This window comes from Dama dama, chromosome X, assembly GCF_033118175.1.
Source record: "Dama dama isolate Ldn47 chromosome X, ASM3311817v1, whole genome shotgun sequence".
Classification (NCBI taxonomy): Eukaryota; Metazoa; Chordata; class Mammalia; order Artiodactyla; family Cervidae; genus Dama; species Dama dama.
The window spans coordinates 153,517,253-153,530,210 of NC_083714.1; the positions used below are offsets into that span (position 1 = coordinate 153,517,253).

The 12,958-nt window shown below is 52.2% G+C and overlaps 3 pseudogenes; 2 read left to right on the forward strand and 1 right to left on the reverse strand.

Annotated features, from left to right (window-relative positions):
* LOC133052958 (melanoma-associated antigen B2-like) overlaps window positions 1-722 on the forward strand; it is an 86,244-nt pseudogene extending 85,522 nt beyond the window's left edge.
* Window positions 723-875: 153 nt separating this feature from the next.
* LOC133052959 (PI-PLC X domain-containing protein 1-like) lies at window positions 876-6,087 on the reverse strand (annotated as a pseudogene).
* Window positions 6,088-6,141: 54 nt separating this feature from the next.
* Window positions 6,142-10,311, forward strand: LOC133052960 (PI-PLC X domain-containing protein 1-like; annotated as a pseudogene).
* Window positions 10,312-12,958: the final 2,647 nt, after the last annotated feature.

Consider the following 12,958-nt stretch of genomic DNA (forward strand, 5'->3'; position numbering starts at 1 on the left):
TGTGTCTCTGTGGTTCTTTGCTTTATTCAAATCCCTTGTGAGTATACTCTGGAAGGGACACATAGACTCAAGGGTTAGGCCTGGCACACATGGCACCAGAAGACCTATGGATGGAGGTTCCCAACATTGTGCAGGAGATGGTGATCAAAAGCATCCACAAGAAAAAGAATTGCAAAGAGGCAAAGTGATTGTCTGAGGAGGCCTTACAAATAGATAAGAAGAGAAGAGAAACGTAAAGCACACATGGAAAGATATAGCCACTGCCATACTGCCTCCCCCGCCTCCCGATCTGGGGTTCACTGTCTGCTGCTCTCGGTGCCAGGGGGAGGGGACAACCCAGACTCTCCTACTGGGAAGCCACAGACCGGGTGTGTCTCCCTAAGGATGTGATTTTATAAATCATTTATTCATCACCTCACACTCTGCATTCGCCAAGAGACACACGAAGGACCGAGGAGAAAATGGACCCTGCCACCTGGCCACACCTCTGCAGTCACCATCATTCAGTGGACGGGCGGACGGATGACCAGCCCCGCAGGACAGGGCTGAGAATAGCCTCTGCAGTGCCCAGCTCCTAAACATGCCATCCATCAGCACCAAGGCGGCTACCGGTTTCGGCCGGTGATGGCACAGGACGTGACTCAGATGCAGCCTCCGTGACATCCAGCTCCACCCACGCGCCATCTGGCGGCCTCGAAGCAGCTTCCGGATCAGCCCAGTGACGTCACAGGATGTGAACCAGGAGTGGCCTCGCAATGCTCAGCCCCTCAGTGCGTCGTCCGTCAGCCCCGAGGCGGTTTCCGTTTCATGCTGGTAACACGAACGTGACTGAGACGCAGCCTCCGTGATGCCCAGCTCCAGACACGTGCCATTTTTCAGCCCTGAAGCAGCTTCTGGTTCAACCTGATGACATCGCCAAAAAAACCCGACGGCCCAGATGAAGTCGCCTGCGATGGTGTTGGTATAGCCGGCAGCTGACCCCGGGCACTGGCCCCGCACCCATGCGCAAAGGTAGTGGAGCCAGGGACCAGGCCAGGGGAATGAGGACAAGCTGCAGGTTCAATGTGAGGTTCATGCCGGCCATGAACAGCCTGCCTGGGACAAGACAGGGGCTGCAGTTCATGGTGCCAGCTGTGGGGTCAGCCGCCTACATGTGAAGTCAATAACCCACAGAGTCATGTGACAAACCAGACCATGTGGTCACCGACTCACATGGTCGGTCACCCACCCACGGGGTCACTTCATAATGTGGTGATCCCTCCAAGTGGCCACCAACCCACGTGGTCAACCACCCATGGGGGTCACTAACCTGCGAGGTCATGTGGTCACTAACCTGCGAGGTCATGTGGTCACCTGTCCACATGATTACGCCCTCACACCATCACCCACCCACGCAGTCACCCACTCACCAGGTCAGCAACTCACATGGTAACCCACCCTGCTGTCAGGAGTTCAAACCAGTCACCCACCCACATGGTCACCCACCCACAGGGTCACCAAGACACACATCTCCTGCCCATGTGACAAATAACCCATGGGGTCACCAGCCCATGCAGTCACCAAGCTGTGCCATCACCCCCCAGACTCTAGCCTCTGCAGTGGTCAGAGATTCAGATGTCCGACAGAAACCCAAGTTCAGACAGCAGGGACTCACAGGGGGTTGACTGATGAATTTCTCCTGTTACAGAGGGCAGGCGGGCTGGACAGTGACCCCAGAGATGTCCACGTCCTGACCCCGTGTAGTGGACACAATAATGTCCACACAGATGTTCACATCCTGTCTACATCCTGAGCCCCTGTGATAGACACAGTAACATCCCCAAGAATGTCCATGCCCTGTTCGCCATGTGTTGAACAGAATAACGTCCCCTAATATGTACTGTTCCATTTATCCACTTGAACCCAAACCCAGCCCCTTGCGCTAGGACATGCGTGTGATCAGGTGTCCTGGTATGAAGGCGGCACTCACCTAGGTGGCTGCAGCTCTTTATGTGCTCCAGGTAGTGGACGAGGTCTAGGTGCTTCACCTGGTTCCCCCACCAGTAGGGAATACTGGGCCACAGTTCTGCATGCTGACTCATGGATGCCTCGTCCTTGTATGACAGGAAGACCTGCTGGCCCTGGGACCACGGCTGGCGCAGAGTTGGCACCTCCTGTGGGGAGAATCATCCAGGTGCCCATGAGACGTGTGCACAGGGGTTATTGGGGTGCCTTGTGACACAATGTGTCAGGTATTGGGGGTGTCCCAGAAGCTACAGCAGTGTGTGGATTATTGGGGTGTCTATGAGAAGTGATGGACTGGTTATTGGGTTCTCTGTGAGAAGAGATAGTCATGGGTGGAATAATGGCATGTCTGAGTAGAGACGCTAGTGGGTAGATTACTGGGGTGTCTGAGTGGAGAAGGTGATGAGTGAGTTATTGGGGTGTCTTGAGCAGTGATTGGTAGATTTTTGGGTTGTTTGAGTGGAGACAGTGGTGGGTAGATTACTTGGGTGTCTTGAGCAGTGATGGGTCAATTATTGGGGTACATACCTGAGTGGAAACAGAGGTGCGTGGATTATTGGGATTTCTGATAGGAAATGGCAGGTGGATTACTGGGGCAACTTGAGGCGTGATTGATGGATTTTGGGAGTGTCTGAATAGAAACCGGGCAGGGTGGATTATTGGGCATGCCTGTGACTAGTGATGGGCTGGTAACTGGGTTATTTGAGTGGAGACAATGGTGGGTGGATTACTGGAGTTCTGTGGGCAGCATCACCTGGAGTCTGAATCAGCTTCATGCAGCGAGCAGATAGTTGGATTACAGTGAAGCTTAGTGCTCCCGCTGACAAGAGCATGGGGAGCCTGTGGCCCCTGCTCACCCCACGGGGACACAGGATGTTCCCAAAGATGTTCTTGATGCAGCCCATCAGGTTCTCGTGCAGGTCCTCCATCATGCCCTTGAAGTTCCTGCATGCCAGGATAACCACCTGCTAGGGGTTGTTCTCCAGCCACTCCAAGATCTCCAGGAGGGCGTTCTTGGAGGGGGTGGAGGAGAGGGGCCTTGTATTGAGAGACAGAGGGGCGTGGATGGGGACTTCCCCCAGCTCAGCCATTTACAGACTGGTTGGGGAGTCCTGACTCACAAAGACATAAAGCATGGCGCCTGCTCCCAAGGGACCCAGCCTCTTCTGAGTGTCAGTGGGGAACTGTGGCATTGCTCTGGGGGGTCTGTGTGTGTGTGTGTGTTTCTGTGTGTGTATGTACATGCTCCTGTAGGTACAGGTGCACACACATGTGTGCATGTGTTCAGGGTCTGTGTGTGCACAGATATGCATGTGTGTGTGTGTGCACAGCAACAGAGAGCAGTGCTTATAATACTGTGAGAAGTCTGTACTCCAGGGAGCATGGGAGGCCAGCAGGGTACATTCACAGTGAGGCCCAGGCCAGAACCTCCAAGGGTCACTAGGTTCTGTTGTGGGGGCACTGGAGGCCGAGGCCAGAGTGAAACATTAAGTGACTTGTCCAGCAGCTGAGAGAATGGACTGGACACCCCAAAACGGGACACAGGAAAAGACGTGTCAGGAACCTGGTTTAGCCAAATTCTGGGAGACACCCCAGAGGCCAGGGCTAGAGGTGTGAGTTCAGAAATGCATGTTGGTCAAGAATTCTGAGTGCCTGATGCCAGAGGTAAGCCCTCTCCTGCCAGGAGGAGTGTATCCGTCCCCTTAGAGATCAATGTCTTCTAATGGGAGTGGACCTGTGTTGTCCCCTTAAAGGTCAGCCTCTCCTGCCTGGAGTGACCGTGTGTCCATCTGAGTGGATGTGTGTTCATTCCCTTAGAGGTCAGCATCTTCTAACTGGAGTGGACATGTGTTGTCCCCTTAGAGGTCTGCCTCTCCTGCCTGGAGTGACCAGATGTCCATCTGAGTGGACGTGTGCCCATCCCCTCAGAGGCCCTCCACGTCCTGCCTGGATCAGACGTGGGTGTCCCAGGCTGGCGGACCCCCGTCCATACCCCCTGCCCCCACCCTTACCTCCACGAGGGCCATCGTGTACACCATGTGGTAGACTGCAGGTTCCCCTCGGTACCCTCCTCTGTGTGCGCCATCCGCAGGTCCTCACGCCCAGCATCCAGCTGCTTCGTGATGCTCAGCACCTGCACACAGAGGTCGGTCACCTGTGCTGGGCACAGAGGGCGGCCCACCTCTCAGGGGCTGGGCATGCACTGAGGATGCCCAATGAGGGCCACATCGTCCACTGTGAAATCAACAGTGTTGGTGCTGCCAGGACTGAGGCCCTGCTTCTGGGAACAGGGTCTCCAGGGTCACTGGTCAAATGGAGCACACAGCCCGGGTCAAAATTGTGGTCTTGGCGGGGGCGGTGTTCCTGCAGAGTCCAGCCTCACACTCCTCTCAGGCAGTCCCTGGGTGGAAGCGCCCTGTGGGTTCAACAGCCCAGGCTCCAAACACCCAAGCTGGACCCTTGAACATGAGGACACACAAGACCCACAAAGGTCTGTGCCCACCCCCAGAAACAGTACTAGGAAAGGCAAGAAGGAATCAAGCGGGGAGAATGAAAGGAAGAAACATCTGTCCGCCACACAAATAAGACAGGAAAAAGCAAAAAATAACTAACATAAATTGAAAAGTGAAAGTTGTTCAGTTGTTCCCAACTCTTTTCTATCCAGTGGACTGTAGCCCACCAGACCCCTCTGTCCATGGAATTATCCAGGCAAGATTACTGGAGTGGGTTTCCATTCCCTTCTCCAGGATATCTTCCCAACCCAGGAATCGAACCCATGTCACCAGCATTGCAAGCAGATTCTTTACCAACTGAGCCACAAGGAAGCCCTAATATAAATTTGTAGCAGAAAATGTACTGTGTCCTCTACAAGGAGTCATAATGGAAAAACAAGAAAACATAAGGATAAAAAAAGGAAAGAAAATAATAGATTCTCTCCATCCAAAATAAAAGAAAACGCAAAAAACTAATATTAATATAAACTAGTAGCAGAAAATGGTACTGTGTTCTCTGTAGAGAGTCATGACAGACAAAAGAAAATATGAGGATAAAACATGGGGAAAAATTGGGAAAGGAAGTCACAGTGCCCCCACCCAATCCAAATTAAAAGAAAAAGCAAAGACTCATATGAATATTGTCAGCTACACACAGGCACTTGCCATCCACCTCTACAAGGATTAAATTAGGTGCTGCTGCAGCAAATGACCTTCAACACCCCTTGAAAGACCACCACCCGTGTCCCCCACCCCACATACAGCCCACTTCTCCTTGGCAACCATACCACTTGAAACCATGGCACTGGGGCCCCCCAGGATGGAGGGACCTTGCCCTGGAGGGACATAGAACAGAGAGACCCTGGCACCAAGGGACCCTCAGAGCAGAGGGACCCCAGTCCTGCAGGACTCCCAGGTTCTGATGGAAGCCCTACTGCTCACTCCCTCCTCTGGATGTGAGCTCTTAAGGCCAGGCTGCAGGCACCTGATGCAAGCAGGAATGAGGTTTGCCCATATTCCAGCCCTGGCTCTCTGCCCATCAGATCCCCTGAGAAGGATTCCAGCAGCCGGGGATCTCCCAGGAGGAAGCAATTACACAAGGCAAGAGCTGTGCTTGACAGCCATCTGTCCCCTCCAGGTGGGCCCCTGCTCCTGGGGGCACCTGGGCCCAGGTGGGTTCTCTACCTCAGTCTACTGCATGAGGTCACACGGGGCCTCCTCCAGTGTCTCACTGTGGGCCGGCGGGGGCAGAAGCGGACCTCACTGGCACGTGCCCCACCTGCTCACCTGAGTCAGCTGAGAACTCAGAGGGGGCAGCTGACTCACAGGAGGAAGCGCCATCAGGGTGTGCAGGGGCACCCGGCTTGCTCCCTGGGGTGCTGTCTGAGGCCTCACAGCTGGGTGGCACTACTGCTGAGCACTCCTGAATCTGCACTGGGAAACCAGACTGCTGGGGTTCAGAGACAAGGAAGAGAGGACAGGTGACCCACACCTATGTGCCTGGGAGATGGGAAAGTGTCTTGCAAGTACAGGATTGGTGTCCACAGGCGATGGGACATTATTCCTCCCATCCCAATGAACCCACCACCATCTCAGGCCAGTGCAAATGGGAAGATGAAGCGCTTGTGACACCCTGACCCGGATTATGATGGAACAGAGGTCCAGGGATGTGGAGACAGGACGACTCGGGAGTGGGCAGGTGACCTGTGCTAGGTGGAGAGTTGTGGAAAGGACACCCAGGAGGCAGGTGACCTGTATTATGGGGAGGTCTCCTCTGTGAGGGGAAGACAGACACACACCCTCAGGTGTCCCCAGGATGGTGACACAGACACACCAAAGGAGCCCTATGTGGCGGGGCACACACATCCACAGGGGTCCCCATGGCGTGGTGCTTGGGGTTCTGACATACTGTTTTGCTGTGTGTTCTACTTGCATCTCGTTGACTATTTGGATTAGAGAAGAGACTTTTATTCTGAAAGGTTATTGTGACGAGGAAAGGGGAGTATTACAGGAGGATGAGCTCTTCAGGGAGAAGGACTATTATTCTATAGAGGGGGTGATTACATAGAGGTAGGACTTTATTTGCACAAGGGGCACCATTACTGTAGAGAGCTGACTAATATGATAGAGGGGAGATACAACAATAAATAGGGCTATGACCATGTAGGGGGGATGTCACTGTGGAGAAAGTGAAAGTTGATCAGTCATGTCTGACTCTAGACAGGCCATGGAATTCTCTAGGCCAGAATACTGGAGTGCATAACCTTTCCCTTCTCCAGTGGATCTTCCCAACCCAGGGACTGAACCCACGTCTCCCACAATGCAGGCAGAATCTTTACCAGCTGAGCCACCAGGGAAGCCCTACTGTGGAGAGGGGATTCATAATCAAGGAGGACCCTTACTGTAGTGGGGGACTATTACTGTGGAGGGGGGAAAGTTATAATAGGATGACTCTGATACCATGGGTCTTGTGTGTCCTCATGTCCAAGGGTCCAGCTTGGGTGTTTGGAGCCTGGGCTGGTGAACCCACAGGGCGCTTCCACCCAGGGACTGCCTGAGAGGAGGGTGAGGCTGGACTCTGCAAGAACACTGCCCCCAAGACCACAATTTGGACCCGGGCTGTGTGCTCCATGTGACCAGTGACCCTGGAGACCCTGTTCCCAGAAGCAGGGCCTCAACCCTGTTCCCAGAAGCAGGGCAGCACCAACACTGTTGATTTCACAGTGGATGATGTGGCCCTCATTGGGCATCCTCAGTGCATGCCCAGCCCCTGAGCGGGGGCTGCCCTCTGTGCCCAGCACAGGTGACCGACCTCTATGTGCAGGTGCTGAGCATCACGAAAGCAGCTGGATGCTGGGCGTGAGGACCTGCAGATGGTGCACACAGAGGAGGGCACCGAGGGGAACCTGCACTCTGGCCACATGGTGTACACGACGGCCGTCATGGAGGTGGGGGCAGGGGCAGAGGATATGGACGGGGGTCCGCCAGCCAGGGACACCCATGTCTGGTCCAGGCAGGACATGGAGGGCCTCTGAGGTGATGGGCACACGTCCACTCAGATGGACATCTGGTCACTCCAGGCAGGAGAGGCAGACCTCTAAGGGGACCACACAGGTCCACTCCAGTTAGAAGACACTGATCTCTAAGGGTACAGACAGACGTCCACTTCCAGCAGGAGAGGGCTGACCTCTGGCATCAGGCACTCAGAATTCCTGACCAACATGCATTTCTGAACCCACAGCTGTACCCCAGGACTCTGGAATATCTCCCAGAATTTGGCTAAATCAGGCCCCTGACACATCTTTTCCTGTGTCTACCAGTTTTGGGGTGTCCAGTCCATTCTCTCAGCTGCTGGACAAGTCACTTAATGTTTCACTCTGGCCGCTGGCCTCCCACGCTCCCTGGAGTACAGACTTCACATAGTATTATAAGCACTGCTCTCTGCTGCTGTGCACACACACACACACACACATGCATATCCGTGCACACACAGACCCTGAACACATGCACACATGTGTGTGCACCTGTACCTACCAGAGCATCTACATACATACACAGAAACACACACACACACACACACACACACCCCAGAGCAATGCCACAGCTCCCCACTGCCACTCAGAAGAGGCTGGGTCCTTTGGGAGCAGGCACCATGCTTTATGTCTTTGTGTGTGAAGACCTCCAACCCGTCTGTAGAGGGGCTGTGCGGGGAGAAGTCCCCACCCACGCCCCTCTGTCTCTCACTACAAGGCCCCTCTCCTCCACCCCCGTCCAGAACCCCCTCTCGGAGATCTCAGAGTGGCTGGAGAACCATCCCCAGGAGGTGGTCATCCTGGCATGCAGGAACTCCGAGGGCATGATGGAGGACCTGCATGAATACGTGATGGGCTGCATCAAGAACATCTTTGGGGACATGCTGTGTTTCCGTGGGGTCTGCAGGGGCCACAGGCTCCCCATGCTCCTGGCAGTGGGAGCACTAGGTTTCACTGTAATCCAACTATCTGCTCGCTGCATGAAGCTGATTCAGATACCAGGTGACACCGCTCACAGAACCCAAGTAATCCACCCACCACTGTCTCCACTCAAACACCCCAGTAACCAGCCCATCACTGGTCACAGGCACCCCGAATAATGCACCCTGCCCGGTCTCTATTCAGACACTCCCAAAATCCATCAATCACGCCTCAAGTTGCCCCAGTAATCCACCTGCCATTTCCTATCAGAAATCCCAATAATCCACCCACCTCTGTTTCCACTCAGGTATGTACCCCAATAATTGACCCATCACTGCTCAAGACACCCAAGTAATCTACCCACCACTGTCTCCACTCAAACACCCCAAAAATCTACCAATCACTGCTCAAGACACCCCAATAACCCACCCACCACCTTCTCCACTCAGACACCCCAGTAATCTACCCACTAGTGTCTCTACCCACACATGCCATTATTCCACCCTTGACTGTCTCTTCTCACAGAGAACCCAATAACCAGTCCATCACTGCTCATAGACACCCCAATAATCCACACACTGCTGTAGCTTCTGGGACACCCCCAATACCTGACACATTGTGTCACAAGGCACCCCAATAACCCCTGTGCACACGTCTCATGGGCACCTGGATGATTCTCCCCACAGGAGGTGCCAACTCTGCGCCAGCCGTGGTCCCAGGGCCAGCAGGTCTTCCTGTCATACAAGGACGAGGCATCCATGAGTCAGCATGCAGAACTGTGGCCTGGTATCCCCTACTGGTGGGGGAACCAGGTGAAGCACCTAGACCTCGTCCACTACCTGGAGCACATGAAGAGCTGCAGCCACCTAGGTGAGTGCTGCCTTCATACCAGGACACCTGGTCACACGCTTGTCCTAGCACATAGGGCTGGGTTTGGGTTCAAGAGGAGAAATGGAACAGGACATACTGGGGGACGTTATTCTGTTCACCACCTGGGGACCATGGCATGGACATCCTTGGGGATGTTACTGTGTCTACCACAGTGGGTCAGGGTGTAGACAGGACGTGAACATCCGTGCGGACATTTTTGTGTACACCACACGAGGTCAGGACGTGGACATCTCTAGGGTCACTGTCCAGCCCGCCTGCCCTCTGTAACAGGAGAAATTCATCAGTCAACACCTCTGTGAGTCCCTGCTGTCTGAACTTGGGTCTCTGTCGGACATCTGAATCTCTGACCACGGAGGAGGCCAGAGTCTGGGTGGGTGATGGCACAGCTTGGTGACTGCGTGGGCAGGTGACCCATGGGTTACTGTTCACATGGGCAGGAGATGTGTGGGTTGGTGACCGCGTGGGTGGGTAAGTGTGTGGGTGGGTGACCGGTTTGAGATCCTGCCTGCAGGGTGGGTTACCATGTGAGTTGCTGACCCAGTGAGTGGGTGACCACGTGGGTGGGTGATGGCATGAGGGGGTAATCATGTGGACAGGTGACCACATGACCTCTCAGGTTAGTGACCCCCATGGGTGGGTGGCCAATCATGTGAGCCGGTGACCACACGGTTTGGTTGGCCACATGACTCCGTGGGTTAGTGACTGCACACGTGGGCACCGGATCCCACATCTCGCACCATGAACTGCAGCCCCTCTTTTGTTCATGGTCGGCATCAACCTCATGGAGAACCTGCACTTTGTCCTCATCCACCCGGCCTGGTCCCTGGCTCCACTACCTTTGCGCATGGGTGCGGGGCCAGTGCCCGGGGTCAGCTGCCGGCTATACCAACACCATCGCAGACGACTTCATCTCGGCTGTCAGGCTTGTTGGTGATGTCATCAAGTTGAGCCGGAAGCTGCTCCAGGGCTAACAGACTGGCGCGTCTGGAGCTTGGCAGCGCTGAGGCTGCGTCTCAGTCACGTTCTGTGATGTGACCAGCCTGAACTGGAAGCCGCCTCGGGGCTGACGGACGACGCACTGAGGGGCTGGGCATTGCGGAGGACACTCCTTGTTCAAATCCTGTGACGTCACTGGGCTGAACTGGAAGCTGCGTCGAGGCCGCCGGACGGCGCGTGGGTGGAGCTGGGCATCACGGGGGCTGCGTCTCAGTCACGTCGTGTGCCGTCACCAGCCTAAATCGGAAGCCGCCTTGGGGCTGATGAACGGCGCGTTTAGGAGCTGGGTATTGCGGAGGCTATTCTCAGCCCTGTCCTGCGGGGCTGGTCATCTGTCCGCCCATCCACTGAATGTTGGAGACTGCAGGGGTGTGGCCAGATAGCAGGGTCCATGGTCTCTTCGGTCCTCCGTGTGTCTCTTGGCGAATGCAGAGTGTGAGGTGATGATTAAAGGTGAGTGCATGATTTATACAATCACATCCTCAGGGAGACACACCCGGTCCGTGGCTTCCCAGTAGGAGAGTCTGGGTTGTCCCCTCCCCCTGGTACCGAGAGCAGCAGATGGTGACCCCCAGATCGGGAGGCGGGGGAGGCAGTATGGCAGTGGCTATATCTTTCCATGTGTGCTTTACGTTTCTCTTCTCTTCTTATCTATTTGTAAGGCCTCCTCAGACAATCACTTTGCCTCTTTGCAATTCTTTTTCTTGTGGATGCTTTTGATCACCATCTCCTGCACAATGTTGGGAACCTCCATCCATAGGTCTTCTGGTGCCGTGTGTGCCAGGCCTAACCCTTGAGTCTATGTGTCCCTTCCAGAGTATACTCACAAGGGATTTGAATAAAGCAAAGAACCACAGAGACACAGTAGAATGGGAAAGACTAGAGATTTCTTCAGGAAAATTAGACATGCCAAGGGAACATTTCATGCAAAGACAGGCACAATAAAGCCCAGAAACGTTATGGGCCTAAGTAAAACAGAAGAGATTAAGAAGAGGTAGCAGGAATACACAGAAGAACTGTAAATTTAAAAAAAAAAGATCTTATTATCCTGGATAACCACGATGGTGTGACGACTCACCTAGAGCCAGACATCCAGGAGTGCAAAGTCAAGTGGGCCTTAGGAAGCAGCAGTATGAACAAAGCTAGTGGAAGTGATGAAATTCCAGCTGAGAGCTTTCAAATCCTAAAAGACGGTGCTGTTAAAGTGGTGCACTCAATAGGCCAGCCAGTTTGGAAAACTTGGCAGTGGCCTCAGGACTGAGAAAGGTCAGTTTTCATTTCAATCCCAAAGAAGGGCAATGCCAAACAATGTTCAAACTACCCCACGACTGCACTCATTTTTCATGCTAGCAAGATAATGCTCAAGATCCTTCAAGCTAGGCTTCAACAGTATGGGACCTGAGACCTTCACAGACCCCACATTCAAACAGTTGATTCTAAATGCATGGTGATACCACAAAGATGGTCAAGATAGAGACACACAATGTGTCTTTATGTCTAACTCAGTGAAACAAAGTATTCACTGCAAGGTACAAACCTTTTTAGCTTGAAAAATCTTATATTTGTATATAAAACATCCTGGTGAAATTGAAAAATATGTGTTAAAGTGAAATTCATTCTTAATTGTCAATTACTTTGAGCCTATGGAGAAAAGAAAATAAATTTACATTCATTGGGACTGCTTCAGTTCAGTTCAGTCACTCAGTCATGTCCAACTCTTTTCCTTGGAGGCTGCTTAAATTTTCACAGACGTTTTTTCTTAAAAATTCCCTTAATGTTTTTTTTTTAATCTATTTTTATTAGTTGGAGGCTAAAATGAGATACAAAATGATGAGTAGATTTTATACAATGTTTTCTGGACATTTTAATTTCCTTTAATTTATGTATGTAACTAGAATGTTTTTCTATTGAGTGAGTATTAAAAATGACTCCTCTCCCTTGTGTGGAACACATTGTTTACACTAGTGTTGGGAGATATTTTATTGCCTAAAACCTTTTCTAATTCAGCTCTACATTCTAGGATTTTTGTTTGTTTGTTTTCCTTTGTTTAGGCTGATAATTTTCTCATCTATATTTTGTATCTTCAGAGTTTCTATTAGAAATCTGTGTCTGCTGTTGTTTACTTGCACCGTCGTGTCCAACTCTTTGCCACCCCATGAACTGTGAGCCCACCAGTCTCTTCTGTTCACGGGGATTCTCCAGGCAAGAATGCTGGGGTGGGTTTCCATGCTCTCCTGCAGGGGATCTTCCTGACCCAGAGATGGAATTCGCATCTGCCACAGCTCCTGCATTGCACGCGGATTCTTTACCACTGAGTGAAACTGGATCTTGTATACGTGAAACCCACATTAACTATGAAGATTCATAATCAGTGAAAAACAGAGAAACCCAAAGAAGCATTTATCTTTAACCAATTAATAATAAGAAGAAAACCTTCGTTTCACTTTGCTTTCATTTATTTTTTCAATTAAATTTTCATTGAAGGATAATTACTTTCCAGAATTTTGTTGTTTTCTGTCAAACTTCAACATAACACTCTTTCTTAACTCATAGTTTCTCTTAAATATCATCTTATTCTGTGTAAATAACTTCTTTTAACATTTGTTACGGACAAGGTATCTG